Consider the following 8642-nt stretch of genomic DNA (forward strand, 5'->3'; position numbering starts at 1 on the left):
AATCTAAATTAATCATACTTAAAGGCATTCTACTCAAAATAAAATCTAGTATTTATAAAAATATCAAACCTTCAAAAAAATCAGTCAAAATCAAAAAGTCAATAATCCGATCAAACTTAAGTCAAAACTTCAAATCTTCATAATAAAATGTAGAAAAATTTAAATCTAGCAAAATTAGTGTCTAACAATTTATCTTAGGGTCTAATATTTTATAAAAATACAAACTTTGTAGAAATCACACTTAATTAAAAAGTCAACTTTTAACCCCTTAATTAAATGATTAAAATAATCCAAAAAATTCCTAAAATTAACAAATCATTCTAAAACTCCAGAAATCTTTAATCAACCTTAAAACCAAAAATCAACCAATTTAATTAAAATTTATTAACTTTTAAACCTTAATCAAATTAAATCACTTAATCATACCGGATACTACTAGGTAACCTAGGCCTACGAGGCTATTAAATTAGTTCCAAGGAAGGTGAAATAAACTTCATGGTCTTGGTGAGCAACAAAGGTAGTATCCAATAAATAATTAAAATTAATCTTAAAATCAATTTCAAAACATTAATACTTAAACTTTAATTTAATATTTCCCTTAAGCCTTCCACCTAATTAAACCTCAAATAACTTTAACTAATGATTCTATTTAGGACATATCCAAACCATACAACCTAACTTACACACTTTAGATGATTTGCTAGGCCACCACTTCTAGATTTAGGCTAGACCGGTGTTTAGTTTTCTAATATGTGCTAGATTTTAAGATTTCACTAAATGTTATTTGCTAGCTTAGATTATTATGACTGCTTATTTAATTTCTACATTATGTGTTTGATTGTGCGTTAGATCTACCTTTAGGTTTGAAACGCATTATACTAATTCAATCTTGTGCAGGTGGCCATGCTCATACAGGGCAATTAAAATAAAGAGGGCATTAAATAAAAAAATATATTATTATGCTTTGCACATGTGCTTGCTACGTTTAAGATCCCCTTTAAATTAAAAGAGCATGGTCAAGTATTGTTATAATTATGTATTTTAATTCTTAAATATTAATTGTTTGGAATTAATTAACTGTTGATTATTAAGATAACACTGCATGTTATTGAGTCTAGATTTTTCTTTTATATCCAATATAATTTAAATTCAATTTAGTTGTAAATATTTAAAGTGACTAGTTGAGATGGAATGTTGAACATCCAATTTGTAATCCAAAGATGAAGGTACATCCCTTAGGGGAGACTCCCTCGCGATTTAGAGATTCAAATTAGGATGTCTTTTAAATATCCAAAGAGAAAAAGTAACACCTCTTTCGAGGGAGAGTTTTTTTTCATTTGGATATCCAGAACCGACAGATAAAGAAACTCGTGAGAAGACAAAGAAGTAAAAGTCTGTAAGAATCTCAATTCTCAAAGTCACTTGTCTTTTAGGAATTAGAATCCGGGTTGTTGTCAGTAGTGTCCGGCCACTTTACTTTTCTGTAATTCTAAGATGTAATATTAAGTGGTACTTACCACATGGACATTCAATTTGAGCATTTAATTTAATTGATTGTGTTGTAAAAATACATATTTTCTAGTCTTTTTACTTACATACCGTATTTATTTTAACTTGAAATCTGATCGTAGGCTCATAAGGACTTGTTCAAAAGTTTTTCTTCTTTAATCAAAATTAAAAATTTTAAGTCAATATAGAAACTCTAACATTTTAAGAAGTAAGCCAAGGATCGTCGGGAGTTCACTTGCATATTTGTTGCATTTTTTTCCATTTGTTAGACACCTCCCTGCCTGCGGGTTCTAGCAAACCAGCTGGCCTATGAGGGTGCAGATCTATCAAGGAGAATATGTGCTTCTTTAGAATAAAATATATTTTTAAGCCTTTTTAAAAAACTGTTTCATTTTAAATTTTGAGCATTTAATCGAGTCGATATACATGCATCACATTAGTAACAAATTTAAAAGAGTCTAAAATTTTAATTGCATTTATTTAGGCATCAAACACCCAACATATGTTAAGGGGACAATTAGGATATGCTCTAGATGTCGGCCATATTCTTAAAAACTTTTATTTAACAATGTCCCTACCACTCTACATTAAATGTTCGGATACATAGTTTTAAAGCGCCTAGGTGATTTAGCTGGCTCTCAAATCCAAGCCGGGATAAGTCCAAATCTTGTATTACATTAACTAGGTTCATATTCTTATTTTTTTAGAACCCACTTTAGACTTAGGTCCTGAGGCAAGCTCAAGCAATAAAACCTCAACCTCCAGGAATTGAATCCCTATTTTCTAATAAAATCAACCATTCAAAACTTAAATATTTTTCAATCAAATTCAAGCCTAACACTTAAGATAGACTATGACACTTTTGAATTATTTCATAATCCAAAGTGCCTCCTACCCTTCTTTCTTTGACTCCTGAAATAAGTCTTCAATTTTGATCTAATCCCGTTTGAAATATCCAACCCTTACCTCCTTTGATATCAAGCTTTGAAATCATCAAATAAAATTTCTACCGCTATTTTAATCAAGAGTATTCATAGAAAATTTTATTTTCCTATGATGTAATTAACTACGATGGCTTGCGCTCGTAGGAGATTTAAAAATCTAGACCAATTTTTTAAAATTAAAATTTTCAAAACTTTCATTAATTATCTTTGGGAAATTTAAATACTATTGAGATAGTTGCAACTTAATCTTGATTATTGATATTCTTACAACATATATATTTTTGATGATTCTAAATATTATTGTTTTAATTATTATTTCTCCTAACATATTTTGGATGCATTATTATGATGTTTGTGTATACTAACATTTCAGGAAAATCATACTCCGGATTGTTGAAGACTACAAATCAGATCAGTTTAGGTTTTATTCTAATTGAAGTACGTATTTTTCATTTTATTGAGTCTGAGAGAGTGTGATTGTAATTGAGTAACTGTGCACACACACATCGAGGGAGAGTCTAAAATCTATAATTTTTAAACTGATCTTACTATATGAAATCTCTTCTATGAGACCATTTAATCAGTTATTTTCCTCTGCGAGCAGTCAAACAAACATGAAGTAAGAAATTTTTCTAAGTATGGATAGTACTGTAAGATATCATAATCATATGTATGCCGTCTAGGGTATGAATTGGATGGGTCCCTTTTCATCCAGATGAATGTGAAGAATTTCTGAACGGTTTGTACCATACGATGATGTTATCATACGTACGCCATCTAGGGTACGAATTGGATGGGTCACTTTTTATCCAAATGAACCTGAAAATTTTTTGAACAATTCGTATCGTATGATATCGTCATCATACGTACGTCATCCAGTGTATGAGTTGGATGGGTCCCTTTTTATCCCGACGAACATTGAAATTTTCATAACTAATCGTACCATATGATGTTATCATTGTATGTACGCCATACATGGTATGAAATTATGGGGTCCCTCTTCATCCTAGCGAAGTTAAAAAGTTTTTTAACTATTCATACTAGACGATCATTGTGTACAAAAACATTTCGTACTGATTCATATAAGATTCACATGCAACAGTTTTTAAACTGTTCGTACGTACGAACATACGATCGTGCACGCTCAAAATAGAAAATTTTAGTGTTCTGTGTATTTTTTTGTGTCTTTGATATAAAAGCTCCTCTAAAACTAATGTGATAAAGTCTTGTCTTTATAAATTTTCAAGAGTAAGTGAAAGATAGAGTATGGGAGAGTGTTTGAGAGAGATTTCTTGCAAGTGGAGTCTGAAGGGTTCATAAGGTTACTCAAAGGTTAGGATCTCTTTGTGTTTTTGGTGACCACTCTTCTTTTTTTCTTTTTAGTTGCTCGTACGAAGATCTTTAAAGAAGATCAGGACTCTGTCAACACTTGGAGGGTGTGAAAGGACAACGATTCTCTGTCGCACAGGAGATTTGTGGAAGAGAGTTTTATAAAGGCTTTCCCGCCTTGCACTGGAGGCAAAAGGAGAGTCATTTTGGTAATATTACAATACTTGAAGAAGAAGTCTTCAATGAGTGGATGTATGTCGTGTTTGACCGAACCATTATAAATCTTTATTTCTTTTAATTTATGCATTTATTTATTGCAAGTTATTTACTGTGGCTAAAAGTTTATTTTGAAACTTAAATTAACTTGCTACAAGATTCAAAATGATTTTCTATTTAAAAATCTAAAAAATAAATTTAAATTACCAATTCACCCCCCTCTTGGTTAGCCTTGGGACAATAGCTTAGGTTTAACAACCTATACGAAATCAACAAATATAATGATCATTATCAACATTCTCAAATGATTGATAATAAATGATATATTCTTTTTCGGAAAGATATATCATTGTATTATCATAATTTTGATTATAAAATTAATGATCCCTTTATTAAGATTAACGTCGTCAAACACTGGATCAAATTTCATTTTGACCTTCCGGGATCATATGTGATTCTTTCATAAGTTTGACTACGATAATCAGGATGAATTTAAAGTTTTGAAATTTGAACCCGTTAGGGTATGATATATTCTCCTCCTGAGGCAATATACTATTCATAATGACGTGTTTGATTTCAAAACTAAAATTCTAGAAATTAATCTTTCTAAAAAAAAAATTAATACTTTTCAAAAAATATTTTTCAATCAAATAAGACTAAGGGACCAATTCAGTGGAAAGTAACTAGTATCGACATAGAAGGAGAATGACGAAACAAATTATAATTAAACTTTTTATTATTATTGGACATTTTATTACTATATGTTTATACATTTTATGATAGATTTTTATTGTGTAACAAATTTGATGTTTATTTTAGAATTATTTAGCAATTGCATAATATTTTTTTGTGTTCAAATATCTTATTACATATAACATTAGTGTTGATGTTCAATGTTGAAATGTGAGGATGATATATCTATGTTTTGCATGATTATTGTGTTGTAGAATAATTGAGAGAAATGGTTTTTTTTATAGTACATGTTCTTGGCATATTTCTGGTGGATTATCCACTAGAAACGTCGATACAACGAATTGCTATATTGCTTTCGGTGAAATAGTTCCACCAAAAATTATGATGGAGGCAAAACCGTCGTTAAAGTCCACCAATTAGCTTGGTGAAAATAACTAGCAGCTGGACTTTTGGTAATTCCGATGGATATATGCCACTGGAAATGCTGACTGAAAACCCGTTGGAAATAATAACCTGGAAATGTCATTTCTAAGAATACATTTCTGCTGGAAATAATTTTGATGGACTCATTTCGATCAAAAACATATTTCTAACGTGAATTTTTTAGTCAGAAATTTATCGGAAGGTTAATGTTTTCAGTGGATAACATTCATTTCCGGCAAATTTTGGCCCCTAGAAATATGAGTTTTTTCTTGTAGTGCATCAAGCAAGGGCTATATGTTCTAATGCTTTAAATTTTCATGTATGTTTTGGATTTCAAAGTGAACTCAAATATCTATGCAAAAAATTAAATATAACCAAAATATTTTTGGACTTGAAGTTTGTTTGTGCTTTCAGTGAGAAAAAAAAAATGTTTGTGCTTCCAATGGGTTACATAGCTATGTTTTGTGGGTGTTTTTATTTAAAGGTTGATACATCATAAAAAAATTATCTTGATCGGGCATTAATCTCGAGGCAAATCAAGTTGGAAACTTCCAAAATTAAAATTGGGACCGTTCGAACTCCGATTTCGCCAAACTTACAGTTGAACTTAACATCTTAATAATATGAACCAATGAGATCAAATTTGACTCAATCCGAACCCAAATGAGTCTAAATCAACGACCTGAAGTGTCATTGGAAGGTTTAAGCCACAATTTTGATTATCAAGCTGTTTCCAAACATGATGCACATATAATCAAATTGAGCGGCACGATGAGATGAATCCAACTAGCCCAATATTATAGAATTCCAACATCATCAAAACCTTCAAATGTCTAACGAACGATCCACGATCAAGTGATTCAACATTGGCCGTCCATCCAAACCACTCCCCATTTACTATTAATCTTCCTCCTATTTACGGGCCATGCCACTCTAGGAACCTATCCTTCCTCTTGAAAAGGGCCCTAAGAAAGAGAGCAAGAAAGAGATCGAAGATCGCTTTTGCCTCCTCGCTCCTCCTCGACCATCTCCCAGAGTTTAGCGGACCACTCCATGACACCCGTACTCCTTTGGACCACCACCCAAAGCCCGGAGTTTCCCCGGACCACCACCTGACACTCTGAATTCCGTCAGACCACCATGTGACACCCAAAGTTCCGTCTGACCAACACCTAACGCCGGTGTTCCGCCGAACCACCATCTAATGCTCAGAGTTCCGTTGGACCGCCACCTGACGCTTGGAGTTCTATTGGACCACAACCTGATGTCGGAGTTCCGTCGGACCCCCACCTAACGCCCGGAGTTTCGCCAGACCACCACATGATGCCTGGAGTTCTGCTGAACAACCACATGACGCCCGAAGTTCTACCAGACCACCACCTAATGCCTAGAGTTCCACTAAACCACCACCTAACACCGGAGTTCTGCCAGACCACCACCTTCCTCCAGGAGTTCTACCGAACCACCACCTGATGTCTGGAGTTTTGTCGAACCACCACCTAATGCTGGTGTTCCGCCGTACCACCACCTGACACTCGGATTTATATCGGACCACTGCCTTAAGGCAATAGTCTTTCTGACACTTATCTCCTGCCAACTACGGTCCTTCCGACCTCCATCGTCTACTATTGTCCTTCCGATCACCATCATCAGACAATAGTCTTTCTGACCTCTGTCGCCTGTCGACTATGGTCCTTTCGATCTCTATCGCCTACTACGGTCCTTTCGATCTCCATTGCCAGACAACGGTCTTTCTGACCATTGTCTCCTACCGACTATGATTCTTCCGACCATCTTTCTTATCTGATTGCACGCTGGATCTTTGTATAATGCTAAGACATTGAAATTTATATTCCTCTACCACCACAAATATTCCAAGATGCAACAAAGATAATAAGGGTTATATATTTTAATGTACATATATCACCCCATAAGCCTTGTATTTTTAGCTATGTTATCACCCGACACCTTATATTTAGCTCAAATGGGGTTATCACTTCATATCTTTTCTCTTAGATAGGGTTACCACATTATGTCCTTCTTCTCAGGTAACCCTATATACGAATAATACCTTATTGAAGCTTATTCATACATAGTGAGAATAGATAAAAGAGAAATAAGTATATGGAACTTGAGCAATGAGAGAGAAGCTCTAGAATTTTATTACTAGTGTTCACTATATAAAAGAACTATTTCTCTGTTTACACAGAAAAGTCCTCAAAATGATCCATTTTTAGGGGCTATGTGATTGACTGCATACTTGTCTATATAAAGTAACGAGAAAAACATTAGTATCATGTAGCCTAATTAGAATATCCGATTTGTAGAAGTCGTCAATTGAGTTTATCAGAAGTCATTAACTTGCCATGTAAAGGTTGACGAATTACTAACTTGGCTTGGCCTCTTTTTTTTTTTTCAGCCTTGCGGGGTTTAGAGAGTCACTTGAAATAGAACTTTTATTAGGTCCGGTGTAAGGACGTAGAGGAACGTTCGGTTTGAGGCAAAATCCTGCCAAAAAACTCGGTATTGCTAGGTATTATTTGATAATAACGAGGAATACCGCTCTGTGAAGACCAATACCGAGTTATGCCGAGCTATACCGAGTTGTACCGATTTTTTCTAGGAAAAACTCGGTACAACTTTTGTATAACTCGGTATTGCTCGGTATAGCTCGGCATAACTTGGTATTGAGTCTTCACGTGATGGTATTCCTCGTTATTGTTTGGTATTGCTCAGTATTTTCTCGGTATTTCTCGTTTTTTGGCGCAATTTGACCTCCGACCGGACGTTCCTCTACGTCCGGTCGGAGGACGTAATAATTGTTCCTTGAAATAAGTAGCAAGAGATTTACAAATTAATTTAATTCAAATCCCCTAAGTTATCAGGTAAATTGAATAATTATTAGATAGAATAATTTCATTGAATAGAGGTTGAAATTTTAATTATCTGGCAAATGGAGTTGATTTTTTAATTTTTATAAATATATATACATGTTAATTAAATTATATATTTATAAATAAAAAAGTTGTAAAAAATAAATTTTAATTTAACTATTTATTTTTTCTCTTTTTAAATTTTTTTAATAAATGATATTATAAAGAAGTAAAATTATAAACTTAAACATATAGTATTTATAAAAAACGAAAAAAAAAACTTTCTACAGTTTTTTTTTAATTTATTTAACTTTTTTTAATTATTTGTTTTTAAATTTTTTTAATTAAAAAGAAAAACAAATTGGCATTATTTTAACAGTTTCTGCATTTTTTTTTAACTATTTGTTTTTAATAAATGATATTATAAATAAGTAAGATTATCAACTTAAATATATATTATACTTAAAAAACGTAAAAAGAAAACTTGAAAAGACAAAAAAAAAACAATCATTAGCGCAACTAATGACTTGACTTTTTTTCCCCTTTTTTTGGTAAATAATATTTTATATCTTTTGTTTTTTTTTAATAAATGATACTATAAAAAATTAAAAAATGTCAAAAAAAAAAAGCGCAACCAAAGCGCAACTAAAGCGCA

This window comes from Dendrobium catenatum, unplaced genomic scaffold (assembly GCF_001605985.2).
Source record: "Dendrobium catenatum unplaced genomic scaffold, ASM160598v2 fragScaff_scaffold_756, whole genome shotgun sequence".
In the NCBI taxonomy this organism is placed as follows: Eukaryota; Viridiplantae; Streptophyta; class Magnoliopsida; order Asparagales; family Orchidaceae; genus Dendrobium; species Dendrobium catenatum.